Raw genomic sequence first — 14,275 nt, forward strand, 5'->3', positions numbered from 1 at the left:
TCTTGATGGACATGTCTTCGTGAGTCTTGCTCCTTAAGTAACTTTTAGACATTTTTAGAATTATTTTGGAGGAGAAACAATGTTCATTATTACTTAAAAATAATATAAATTATTATTTACTTTTTTACATTTTTTCATCTTCTGGAAAAGATAATTACTTCTTAGGAAATGGTACACTTATCCACATAATATTTGAGTTCGAACACCTTATTGTTACCTGAGCACTCTATGACGGGACCTGATATTTTTTCAATGCCAAAATATGTAAAATATTTTGCACAAAGTCCGCAGTAAACAACAATCTTTTGATATATGTGTCAAAGTAATTGGTAAACGTATCTTTCAAAGCAGTATTTCCGGTTCATATTTTACAGCATCACATTTGATATATTGATATACCCTCATTTTAAAGGTGTTTTCCCCTACCTCTAGATTCTATGTCTGCCTTGCTGTTTTCAAGTTTAAGGAAGTGGTGGTTTTAGAAGCTACATCTTAGTTATGTGTAAAAAATATTTTTGTATTGCAGTGTCCCAGGACCTTTTGCTGACAATTCCAGTTTCCAAAAGAAACATTTGGGCGATGGTGAGGGCTTCGATCCCTTCTCTGATTTGCTGTCAACCATGAACGGGTGGATGTGATGCTTGCTGGCCAACAGGGTAAGTGCATGTTTATGAGTATTTGTCTGAAAATTCACAAGACAAAAAAAGTGGCTGCAGGGGTCACACACAGTGCAGGAAACTGTTAGAAGTCCTAAGTTCATCAGAGCAATTGCAAACTGAGGGTGAGAGATTCTCATTTTCAAAGAAGAAAGCGACTCTGCTGTTTTCTGCTGTAACCCTCTTGAATAACTCCTGCATTGATCTGAGGATTTATAAAAGACACAGTAGGACACAGAAGAACTATTTTTTGTTTGCGTGTTTTTTTTCTTATTCATACAGTGAAGGGTGGGCCATCTAAGTTATGAGCCATATGCATCACCGAAAGAATAATTGCTTTTCTGGTCCCATAATACCTCAGCAAACAATGAACCACCATGGAATAAAAGTATAATGATCTCATCTTGAGTTTTAGAGGGAATTTAGTCTGATTTGTTCACTAAGAAGGTCTCATCCCAAGCTTTCCATATATATGATAAGGGTTCTTGAGAAAACTACGGTGGCCTCACAAAGATTTTCAGAAAGACTTATGAGCATTTCTTTCAATCATTGTTCACCTCACCAAAGTACTGATTGTAATTTTGGGGGAAGGTCAGAAGGAACATGATGATTTTTTTCTCTTACACATATTTTCTGAATTTGATGGCATCTTCCATGTTCATTGGCAATCAGCGGCTCTCTGACAGTAATGAATGAACAACTGTGACTTGCCTTTGTCAGAGAAAATACTTGGTCGAGGCCAGGTGTTCTGGATAAAAAGTCTGACATCATTTAGTGGTAGCTTTGTCATAGGATGAAGTCACCTTTATGGGGAACCATTTCATTTCACGTTTTGTATTCAGTGACATTTAATGATAAGAACCATTGGCATAAAGTCCATCTCGTTTGTCTTAGCATGATTGTATTTGAAGCAGATTCCTTTTTATGGAGGGAAGGGTAGTGAGGAGAAGGAGCATTATACAGCTATTGGGAGGCCTAATAGTTACTTGACATGGGACGGGTTAGTCTCTGTTGTGATTTCCTATATTTAAAACAAAGCAGGTAGGTTAGAGTACCCTATTTGTCAGTACTAAAAAGGCCCTAGAAGTTGTCAGTTTAAATGCCCTCATCTTCTAGATGGAGCAGCTGAAGCCCATGGGGTCTAATTTGAGATGTCTAAGTCCTTGTCCTGGTTGGAACTGGAGCCTACTTCTTTGTCTTCAGTGATTTTTTTTTTCCAGTTTATCTCTGTTATAGAGATTGAGACATCCAACCCATGCAGTTGAATAAAATTTCTCTAATAAGTGTCTCCTTAAGACATTGTTATGCATTTAGCTATTTGGGACAGATTTTAAAAGCTTTTATTTTGTTTATTTATTTTAATTTTTAAAATTTTATTTTATTTTTTAAATTTCATTTATTTATTCGTGAGAGATACAGAGAGAGAGAGAGAGAGGTAGAGACACCGGCAGAGGGAGAAGCAGGCTCCATGCAGGGAGCCTGACGTCCATGCCTGGACTCGATCCCAGGTCTCCAGGACTACGACCTGGGCCAAAGGCGGCGCTAAACTGCTGAGCCACCCAGGCTGCCCAATTTTATTTATTTTTTAAAGTAGACTCCACGCCCATCATGAGGCTTAAACTCAGAACCATGAGATAAAGACTTGAGCTGAGATCAAGACTTGGATACTTAACCAGCTGAGCCACCTAGGTGCCCCAAAGATTTTTTTATTTTTTTATTTTTTATTTATTTTTTAAATTTTTTTATTTTTTATTTATGATAGTCACACACACACAGAGAGAGAGAGAGAGGCAGAGGCACAGGCAGAGGGAGAAGTAGGCTCCATGCACCGGGAGCCTGACGTGGGACTCGATCCTGGGTCTCCAGGATCGTGCCCTGGGCCAAAGCCAGGCGCTAAACTGCTGCGCCACCCAGGGATCCCCCCAAAGATTTTTTTAGAAAGGTTTTATTTATTTATTCATGAGAGACACAGAGAGAGGCAGAGACATAGGCAGAAGAAGAAGTAGATTCCTTGAGGGTAGCCTGATGTGGGATTCGATCCCGGGACTCCGAGGCCACGCCCTGAGCCAGAAGCAGATGCTCAACTCCTGAGCCACCCAGGCATCCCTCAAAGATTCTATACTTAGAGACCAATTTGACCTTCCCATTTCATAGATTAAAAAAAAAAAAAAAAAAGGAGCCACAGTTATTATTGACTAGAAGATCCTCAAAGAGCTTTTGAGTGCTAAAATTCACTTCCACCTGGGCTATTTTGTTATTCCAGTCTGTTGAAGCTTTAGATAGAGGAAAAACAAAGTCTTCTATCTTCCTGATGTTATTTCTTCTTTAATTGGCAAGAGATAAGGCAAATAGTAAATAGTAACACAAGAGGCAAGGATGCCCACAGTTAAAAGAAATGGTTAATGGAGTCATGGAATTTAGAGCTAGTAAAGATCTTTCATCATCTTCCTGGATGGTCTTGGGAATGTCCTTTGATTTCTCACCCATGAGGTTCCTCTGAGGGTCTTCCACTGCTACTAGCTATGATAGATTTTTGTGGATGATCTGTAGGCCAGTGAGCAGATAGCATGCATTATGAAACATAGTATCTTTTTGGATCCAGGTCAAGGTGAGACGAAAGCCTGGGCCTGTCTCATATACACAGGAGAATTCATAGAAGTGGTTGGAATTCTAAAGTTGTTGAAATAGTAGCAAACTCAGATTTGAGATTAACTGTCATCTCTGTCTTCAGTATTGAGAAAGTCTGACTCAATCTCACTATCATAAAATTGATGTATGAAATTTAACAAAACCACATGAATGGATTTATTGAAGACAGGGTTTATTTTATTCATTAATTTCATTGGGTGAGGCCTGCTATTTAAAAAAATCAGTCTCAAGAACTATAATGAAACGATCTCTCTTTTGAATTGATAAAATGCCTGGTCAGATACCAATTTTTTATATTAAGGAAGTGCTTTGTATTTATCAGATTGTAATAATCTTCCCTTCACTATATTTTTAGTAGGTAGTGGAAGTCCCTGAAATCTAATGAGCTGGAGCATGTGTTCTGATTTTCTATCCTATTCTTCCTCAAAGCACACACCTCCAGGATTTGCTCAAATGACTAAATTCTCTTCCTCCGTGATGCAGTAACCTGACTTTCCATGTATTATGTATCTTATATCTAAGTCCTTTCATTGTCAAAAATAATTCACAGTCCTGTGGCTTTAAGAACTTTGCAGTTTATTGAGTAACCCCAGAAAAGCACCAATTAATTGTTACCTCTTGTAATTTGAAGTCTTTAGGCTTGAAATAAACTCTAATTTTGAGTGAAGTGTTTTGTGCTAAGTGTCTTCATGGTAGGACAGAGTCACAGTCATGAGGGTAGGCATCCAGAACAATAAACTGCACTCGCTTGCAAGGCAGTTAAACCATATGAGAAAAGGTCTGCACAAATAGACCATTGTGGCAAAATTTTAAGGTCAGAAAATGGGCAACGTACTCAGTTTATTTTGGTGATAACCATACCTGCATAGTAAGTTACTTTTGGTGCAAGATAACAGAGAAAGATGGGCTGAGCGCTTGAGGTCTCTTTTTTTGATGGTTCTTTCATGCCACCATTCGCCAGCAGGGAGTCAGAGTTGGCTCCTGTTTCCCTGGCGTGTAGCTGTAGTTGATACGGATACCTATCTGATGCACATCACGAGACTCCAAGAGTGAAGAGCAGCTAAGTCTGCTGCATATTTAATAGGCAGTTAGCCACAGTGTTATTAATAAATGTGATAATAACAGTCTGGATTTGCATAGAGTTTTCCTGAGAAAGAGTGGAGTAGAGATGGTGAATTGCTGGCTTGTTATTCAGTCTGTGCCTTGGCATTGCCTGCTCCCTATCAGTGAATTGTCTTTTGCTGGAGGATCTGGTACAAGAATGTAGCACCATGCAACATTGTTTTGTCACTGATTGTTTTCCCTTACTTGCCCACAGTTACTTGTTTCATCTCTCTCATAGTGCAATTCCTAGCTTTTAACCTATTGATTGAGGGAAGATCATAGGAAATATTTTTTCCCCACTTAAAACTTGAGAATGGGCTACGTTTTAGCTGGGAGTTCCTTGCTTTTATATAAAACTTGAGGGTGTATTTTTTTTGTCATTGGTTTTGGGGTGCGGTGGTGGTGGTGGTAGTGCAGCTTCCAGGAAGAGGTGGGGGCAGGTAGCAGGTGTTTTGGGACAGGAAAGCTGTCTGATGGGCTCCCCTCTTGAGTTGTCTTATGCTGGAACCTGTCAGTGGGCAAAGCCATTTTGTTGTGCTTAAACTTCTAGTCCCTGAAATTTTGAGTTTGAAAAGTAATTTTAACAATTTAATAAACTACATAATATGCTTTATAAGCCAGAGCGAATGATCTTAAGTATTTTGGTCTCTTTCATAACACAATGAACCTAATATTGGTAAAAATACAGATCTTCACTCACGCCATAAAGAGAGGCTAGATTTAATAAGCAGTTATGAGTGCTGGCAGCTGCCTATCAGATTGTATAACTTGGGCTCCAGCATGCGAAGACAGTGTCAACTTACATTTTATCTCCGAAGTATTTTCGAGGCGTTTATTTTGCCTTTCTCTCCAGTCCCTAACCTAATAGAAGTAATGTAATTGGCTGAATATTTTCCACACAGCTAATTGGCTAGGGGCCAAGGTGGAAACCATTGTCTGGCTTGATGAAGATCAGAAATTAACGTGACATTTACGTGGAGGTAATGGAATATATTACTAATGTAGTCATTCGGGATGATATGAGTGAGTGTCCATCCTTTTCCAGCCCCATAAGCAGCAGGAGGAGTTTTGAGGATGGTGAAGGGGCCTTCAGCCCCCACTTCACCCCACCCCAGAGTTCTTTAGAGCAGTGGCCAGCCAACACCTAGGTCAAATTTACTTTCCAATCCTTCAGACAGAACCAAGACAAACTAATGAATTATTCCGTTTGTCAATTAAAAAAGAAAATCCACTACTATTGTAAGATTAAATTCCAATTAGAAGGTTGCGTTTAATTCAGAAGCTATAACAATGTTTTAATGAATTCTGTTGGAGGTGACAGTTTATGTGAGATAAATTTATATGGTGTAGGTAGATATAAATTCATTGGATAATGTTAAACATGTTACTTCATATATATTAGCTGTGAAATTTATTTCTCCTCTAGTTATGTCCCCAAGGAGGTAGAGTCAGAGGGAAAAACATATCTTCAAAGAAAGAGCCCTTTCTGTCCTTTCAGATACTTGCTTGAAAACAGCCTTTTCTCACTTTTATTAAAAAAAAAAATCTGTTAAATTTCTGCATTAACTGAATTTATGATTCTTGGTGTATGCTATTTATAAAATTGAATATAGGTTTTATGATATAGGAAATTAGTCTAGGAATGAGAATATGATCCAATTTTGTAATAAAGGTAATCTGCATTTATATTGCAGATATGTTCCATTCCCCTCTAAGCCCCTTATGGGATTATACACACATTTTTCTGGACATACAAATTCATTGTCGAGTAAACTTTTAATGTATCCGGCAGGCTTTTATTCACATGACATTTACACAAAGCGTCATACCCCTTGCCTAAATCAAGGGTGGCGAACATTCCTGACACACTTTGGATCTTCTATTTTCCCCACTCCTGTCCATTCCTGTGTCTTGACAGACATCACTAATTGATCACATCCTCTCTTCTGTTGAGTGCTGATGTGACCTCAGAATTATTCCACTTAGTTCCTGTAGGCAAGCTTACACACTCACCATTGACTTGAATATGAACAAAATAATGCCAAGCAAGTGACTTTTGACCAGTCTTTGTAGTTTTACTGTATACACCCAATACTTAACCTGAATATTTGGCATCCAGTGCTTAAACAGTATGTTTGTTATATTAATGAGAAGATCTCATGCACATACAATTTTAGCAGTTACCTGGTTGTGTAACAGTTGGGTTTTTAACATGTGTCTGCCATGATTGTGTGATGTGAGGTAGTTTATTTTTTGCCTTTCACCTGGTTTTGGTGTTATGTATGTGAAGCATTATAATTTTGTAGGGGGTTTTTGTTTTGTTTTTTGTTGTTGCTTTTTTTTTTTAATTCTGTAGTTTTGGAAAAGATAAAAAAGAGACCATTCTCACCCTCTTGTTACCTGTGCATCAACTGAGGCTAAAACCCAGCAAGGAAGTGGTGGGGTGAGAATGAAACCCAGACTCTCACTCTCCAAGTACAGTTTCTTTCTCAAAGGGAGGGGCAACACATGTACCAGGTGCTGACCGGTTCAGGGCAAGTTCCTTGCAATTTCCTTTTGCATATTAATCTTGGTTTTTATCAATACACCGAAGCAAGCTGTACCAGGGAGGAAGGCATTCAACTATTATATTTCAAATGATATCTTCCGTGATGTAAAATTCTAGGAACTTAAGTTACATTGCGTGTTGTTTTTGAAAATAATCTGTTTTCTGTTAACTTGGTTCAAGTAATGCACAGAGACTAAGAGAAGGAAATTTCCACTTAGTCTGTGTGCATGCTGCTAAGGTACCCTGTTGAGAATTGCCATCATTTTAATTCCTTCTTAAAGAAAAATGAGCAATTAGTGTACTTAAGCACCATTTAGTTAATTTGCATTTTAATTTCATTTCAACGTATTATTTGATTATTTGTGTTGTGTTGGTCATGGAACCAGAGTTCTGGAAAGTGATTGTAGGTGAACATATGAATTGTTAACCTCTTGGTGCATGTTTATAGGAAGATAGGGTTGGCCTTAGTCAGGGATGACAAAATTAGTGGGACCCATCATGGTCTGTTCTGATGGTGACTCTTGGGTTTTCTGTACACATGGTCCCTTGAAGCTCCAGGCAGTCAATTGGAATAGACTCATGAGGTGAAATCTTTTTCATCCATCTTTATGTTCCATGATATTTAGTGATGTTTGTTAACAAATAATTAGAACAACCACTCATGTGGCATTAAGTTTTCCTAGTTGTTTGAATATCACAGTAGTTACCTCTTTTAATTCTAACAGTGTCTCTGTATTCTGGGTATTATTATTTTGTTTGTTTAAAGATTTTATTTATTTGAGAGAGAGAGAGAGAGGATGCACGAAGAGGGGAGGGGCAGAAGAGTAGAGAGAGAGAATCTCAAGCAGACTCTGCACTGACTGTACAGCCCAATGAGGTGCTTGATCTCACGATGCTGAGATCATGACCTGAGCCAAAATCCAGAGTCAGATGCTTAACCACCTGAGCCACACAGGAGCCCCTGGGGTTATTGTTGAGAAGACAGAAGCTCAGTGGCTTGGTCACCTGCTCAGGATCACATAGCAAGTTTTTCAAGTGGAGTTTACCTTAACTTGGGCCAAATTCAAAGCTCATCAGCCACGGGGGCATACTGCTGCCTCCTCATCTTCAATAGATTCGTAGTTCTTTAAGGCCCTTTTATTTCATTTAGGCAGAGAAGATTTTGTAGCTTATAGTTGTCTTTATGGAAGGAATTGGAATCCAACTCATTTAAAACTGCAGCTTAATATACAAACAGGATTTTTATAGAACTGGTGATATAAAAGGAAATAACTTCTTCCAAAAATTTTTTCAAAAATATTCCTTACCTACTGGCCTTTCCCTCAGTCTAAAATCTCCCAGAATCATGCGGGTGGGCTCAGTGTTGTGTGCTTCCTTGGGTTCTCTTCTAAAGATGCTCCTGGTAGTGGCAGCTCATGGAGCCCCTAACATTTGAACAGATGAGTTTTTTCCTTGATACAGTATGAACAGACTACATAGGACTAGCAGCCCAGCTGCTCTGGAGAACATGCTGGAAGGGAGAACCTTGCCGCTGGAATTTTGTGCTCACAGCTCTAGCATTGGAAAGGTCCAGTGCTGCTACTTTGTTCCGTTATTTAGGCCCCATGCCTATGGCCTACAGGGATGACTGCCCTTCCAGGATAGATGTCCAGGCTAAATGGCCAGCAGGCTAGTTTCAGGGATGCTCTGTGGAATTGTTTTTTTTTTTTACGACGTGTGTTCACTTATTATTGAGAGGATTTTTCTCTCCATGTTTTTTGGAGAGTTGCATATTGGGTCATGTAAGGGTGAAATGGCCTGTCATTTGTGATTTCCGTCACAAATAATCAGAAAAGAACAAAGGGAGCAGAATCTTGATATTCTGGAATCTGGGTGATGGGTACATGGGGCTCATTATACTATTTTCTCTACTTCTTCATGTATTTGACCACTCTTATAATAAAGTTGTATGTGGGTGGAGGTGAGGGGTATGTCTAACTCCTTTATCTAGTCTAGTGGTTGATAACCAGTCACTGGGTAGAACCACATCTGTGCTCCCCCGTGTTCTACCCTACCTTTGCCAGCTCTCAGCTGCTGGTGTAATTTAATTGATATGGAGTCTTAGGGCAAAAAGATGCTAACCTAATCAGCTAAGAGTCGAAGTAATTTTCTGGACAATATAAATAAAATGACTTTACCTGACATACAAGTATTCGGTGACCTATAAAAAATGACAGTTGTTCAGTAGCTATTGTAAGTGAGCATATGTGACATGCCAGAGGCTATGATACACCTGTTATAGATTTTCTCTCTCATTCTCCTGTGGTCAGTATTTGGAGGGAAGTGGATGGGACTTGAACCCAAGACCCATTGGACTTTATTGTCCTCTTCCTCTAAGTTCTTGGGGCTATGTTTTTCAAAGTGTGATCTCTAAGGGCTGCCTGAGCAACTTGTTAAAATACAGATTTCCATAGCTTGGTATGGGTTAAGGGGAGTGTTAGCCTCAGGTCCTTGTCCCAGGTTTCACTAACAGTATGAACATGGCCAAGTCATGTGTCCTCCTCAAAGCTCACTTTCCTCATTTGTCAAATGGGAACAATGGTAGCATCTACCTTGTTGGCTGCCAAGTCCTTAAATACAGTGCTTGGTACCTTGTAGGCACTAGAAATAGGTCACTTGCAACCGTATTCTAACCTTTTTGAGACATTTGCAAATATACTGATGTAACTGGGAATGTTAAAGATGTAGCAATTAATGCTCCAGGTGGCACTCTTTGGCGGGTATAATTTAAACCTCATACATCCGAGACGTGTTTTTTTGGTAATTATTAAAAACATTTTAAAAATCAGTATTAGAATTTTCTACATAGATGTTTGAAAAAGAAGTCTGTCACCAAAGTATATGAGAGCTGACAAGTGTAAATATGCAGTTAGACAGTTTCAAAAAACGTGTATTATTTACTGATCAATGTAGTGTCTCCTTGGAGCCACGACACTCCGCTTTTCCTGTCAATCTCTCCACGCTGGTATAATCAGACTATGGATATGCATATTAAAGTACAAGAAAGTTATTGTGTATGTGTGGTGGCAGCCTTTTAATTGTTAATAATGATGCAGCTTAAAAAAGGCCTCGGGATCATTTACTCTTACGAGGGTTACTAGTCCTTAGAATTGCCTGAGAAATAAGGCAGTGGAACCTGCAGCCCACATGGTGCTGATTGGTGGGTACGTGTGCTTCCAGTCAGGGCCACAGGTACGAACAGAAGCTTTTGATCTGATCTTAATGCTGAATATATGGAGGTTCCTTATGCTTTTCTTCTTAGTCCTGTTTTGTGGGGTTTTGTTGTTATTGTTTGGGGTTTGTTTTTTGTTTTTTGTTTTTTTGCCGTAGTGGGAGTGGGGACCTTTTATAACTCAAAACAAAATGCTTGTGTATGTGTGTGATGCTCAAAGGCTTATAGAACTTCTTTGTCCGTATCAGAGATCAGCGAACTTCTGAGCCAGACAGTAAATATTTCAGCCTTGGCGTGCCATGGTCTGTCTGTTCCATGAAAGCAGCCACAGATGATCTGTGAACTAATGGGCATGGCTGTGTTTCCAATAAAATGTATTGACAGACAGTGGAATTTGAAGTTTGTCTAATTTCCACTCGACCTGAAGCCGTAGTATTAATTTTTTCCCAACCCCGAAAGAATGTCACAACTATTCTTAGCTCTTGGGCGGCAGGTTCACTTTGACCCCCTGGGCCTGTGGTTTGCTGAACCCTAGTCTAAAGAAGATAAGAGCATGAGGCCATGCCCGGGAGCCACTTCTTTTTTCTTGTTCTCTGATGCTTCGGCTTAATCATTTGCTCTTCAGTTTCTGATGAAATAATAATGTCTTTACTTTTGTTTAAATCTCCTCTTGAGATAAGCTGTTCTGTGTGATTGGATTATTTATTGATTTAGGGTGAGATGTAGTGGGGTCTCCCTCTCCCTTCCTGTATTTTAAACGAGAGAACTATAAGCTAGAAGTAAAAGTGAGGCGAGGGGTAAAAGGTAAAGTGAAAGGGAAAACAAGTCAGGGAAGAACAGTAGACTTTGAAAGTGGCATTAGATCTGTATTCTCCTCGATAACCAGCATTTTCTGAAGTGTGTTCTATCTCTCACCAGTGGAATTTGAGATGAGTTTGCCAGGAGACACAGATGAACATTTTTGAAAATCTAAGAGGTATTACTTTCAATATGTATTATGTATTCAATATGTAGCAAAAATATTATTCGCACATTAGGTCTGGTGTCTCAGCTCATACTTGTTCAATGCAACATTTAATAAAATGGAGACATTTAGAGAAAAATATAAAAATTATTGGACAAGTGGTTCTTCGGGACAGCAAAATTCTGAGAGGTGGTATTGAATGAATAAAGTAAGAAATTTTCTTCTAAATGTCCCTGACTTTGTCATAAAGGACGTGGAGACCAGGAGGCATATAATATATGTCATTTAATTTTCTGTAAAGAAATCTCTGGAGGACAGGAATGGTTAAAAAAGAAAGTGAGCATGAGCATTCTGGAAAGAAGATATCTTCTATTAGAGTTCTCCCCTTTTTGTTGAAGATTTTAATCTTTTGTCAACAGGTGAGGGAAGTTAAGGGAGGGGTAAACATTGTCAAGAGTGAATTCAGGGAGTGCAGCCTTTTAATAAAATGGAGGCCAAGTTTTAACACAGCATTGAGTAAGAAAAAAATATCTGACCAGGGACGAGAAACGAAAAGGATGTTTTTCAAGAAAGGTATAGAGGAATAATCTAGAGGAATATTTCGTTATCAAATATCATGATAAAATTGGCTGAGATACGAAGGGAAAAGACTTTCTGATTTTCAGCACACCATAGTTTGTGAACCAAGGTATTGTTAATGCAGCTGGGAATAACATCTAGAAAAGATGAAGCCCCAAGAAGCAAATATGTTTTCCACAGAAATGTCCATTGTAATAAAAAAGGTAGGAAGTGGCAGAGAGAACACAGCAAAGATAGAATTAGGTTGAAAGCCTTGCAGAGGGTTATTTTATTTTATTTTTTTATTAAATGAAAAATAAATGTATTCCATGATCCAGAGCCAAGATGTAGAACCTTTAATGTGTAATAAACAGCTAAATGTGGTGATTAAGAACACAGGATGTTGGCCAGACTACTTGGGTTTGAATCCTGGCTCTGCCACTGACTAACAGTAGAATCTTGGGTAAGTTATGATGCTGTTCTGTACCTCAGTTTCCTTGCCTTTAAAATGTGAATGATAGTAGTACCTAACTCGTAGGTGATCGTAGGATTAAATGAATTAATGCACAAAAAGCATTACAAAAGGGTTGGCATGTAGTAAATTTTCAGTGAATGATATAAGCAGCTATTAGCCCTAAAGTACACCCTAAATTTTTTTAAAAAATGTGGTTTTGGATGATTACAGCACATTTTGCCAGTATCTCTCTGCTGTGTCCCAGGATGCGAATTTTATGTGTCTGTATATGTGTACCTATGTGTCCCGGTCATATACGTCATATATATTCAGTGACTCCTAGGTATTTAGTGTTTGAAGGAATACTGAAGCTGCCTACTGTCACCATGCATCTTGTGCCTGAATCTTTGAGGCTGTGTTGCAGCTCTATGAACATCGAGACCATCTGAGTGACTCTAGGATGTTGAACATAGCCTATTTCAGTAAGTTCATTTTATCTCTGACCAAACCTTAGGGCTTGGAAGTTCTTTCTTAAATTGGACGAAAATATCACCCACGGTCTTGCCTCTTCATTGTTTGGCTTGATACCTTGAGATTGTCCAGAACCTATCTCTTCTACATGATAATCCATCAGCTATTTTCAGATCACCCATGGGTCCTTCTTGAGTCTTCTTCAGGGGTCCTTTGCTCCTTCAGGTGTTCAGGACAGGCTCTCATTTAGTTTGAGGTACCCTGTAACCACCTTGGGTGGTTCTCACAGCTCCAACAGCCCCAGAAGCATATTTTTTTTTTTCTGACGTGTCTACATTTACATATAAGTTACTTAAAGGTACTCCTTTGTGACAAAACTGTCTCCATCAATTGGAAAGGAAACATTTTGACTTTTCTTGACCCACTTCTGAAATTCCAAATTTGGGAATCTGGCATGTAAAGAAACTGTTGCTAAAGAATTGTAAATCTTCCCTTGAAGTCAGGATGCTAGAATAGGCTTCTCTTCATTGCAAGCCAGGTAGCAATAGAGAAGTGACAGTAGTAGCCCTGGTTCTCAACCATGCAGTGGCAGCTCCCTGTGTGACTGCCAGGTGCCAGACCCCTCTGCTTAGGCCTTAAGTAGATTCTTTAGTCTTCACCTTGGTGAGTCTCTTACAATTTTTATTCATGCTTTCAGATGACAAAAGCAGCAGTAGGGAGGAAGATTTTTTGGTAATGGTGACTAGGGTAATTCATCTGTACATCCTTAATCCATACAGTGTTTCTGTTCTGCTCAAGAAATTGTGGAGTTTTTAGTCTCTTTAGCTTTATCCCTTGTTTTAATTCACAGAAATGATGTAAGTAACTTAAAAATTACCTCCCCCCTTTTTTGGGACGGTCCACTTTTATTCCATCAGAAGACTTGAATAATTACTTTTAAGGGTACTGCTCTTCTTGCTGGGTTGGAGCCCACGCACACAGACACTGGGATGCTATATTTCATTTTCTTTCAGCTTTCCCCAAGTGACTTTCTTCCCCCCCTGCTTCCAACAAAACTCCCAGCGAGGAAGCCAATCACCATGTTATCAGCAGCGGAAAGATTTCAAAATATATTCACGGGCATGGGTACGTTGGGGGATGGCTGGGTGCCTTCTATGAGACTTAACACATTTCCTGAACATGGAGCCTCACCATGGCAACAACCATGTCACATGACACATTGGTGACACATGTAAGGTGCTGCCACAACTCATCCCAGGTTGCACGTCTGTGATTCATTGTTTCCACTGACACAGTGACTGCAACTCGCAGTTGGAAGGTTCTCTGGTGTTCAGTGCCATTAGCACACACTGACTCCCATGGCACATGGAGGGCTCAGGGAAGGGAAGCATAAATAAATAAGTATGCGCTGTAAACATTGCCTTCATTAGCTTTACAGAGAAATACGTGCTCATCAGTCAACCTCCTTGCCACTTGCATTCTTCTTTTTGTAGGCATATTTTGTTGGTAACACCTTGGAAGCTCAAAGATTTTTATTTTTAATCATAGTTATACCCATTTCCACTTGGCAAACTTCAGAAGAGAGTTCACGGTGGCCCCTTTTTAGTATTTATTTATATTCTTCTCATGTAGCAGATTTATTGATGAAGGCACGATTCTG

General features: G+C 39.2%; 1 protein-coding gene across 10 annotated transcripts in view; it reads left to right on the forward strand.

Moving 5' to 3' along the window:
• FOXP1 (forkhead box P1) overlaps positions 1-14,275 on the forward strand; it is a 581,289-nt gene that overhangs the window by 87,696 nt on the left and 479,318 nt on the right. For all 10 annotated transcript variants that reach the window (XM_025984809.2, XM_025984867.2, XM_025984848.2 and 7 more), the window contains one exon: positions 527-656. The gene's annotated coding sequence lies outside the window, so the exon portion shown is untranslated. The remainder of the gene's footprint in view (positions 1-526; positions 657-14,275) is intronic.

The sequence above is a fragment of the Vulpes vulpes genome, chromosome 9 (genome assembly GCF_048418805.1).
Source record: "Vulpes vulpes isolate BD-2025 chromosome 9, VulVul3, whole genome shotgun sequence".
Lineage (NCBI taxonomy): Eukaryota > Metazoa > Chordata > Mammalia > Carnivora > Canidae > Vulpes > Vulpes vulpes.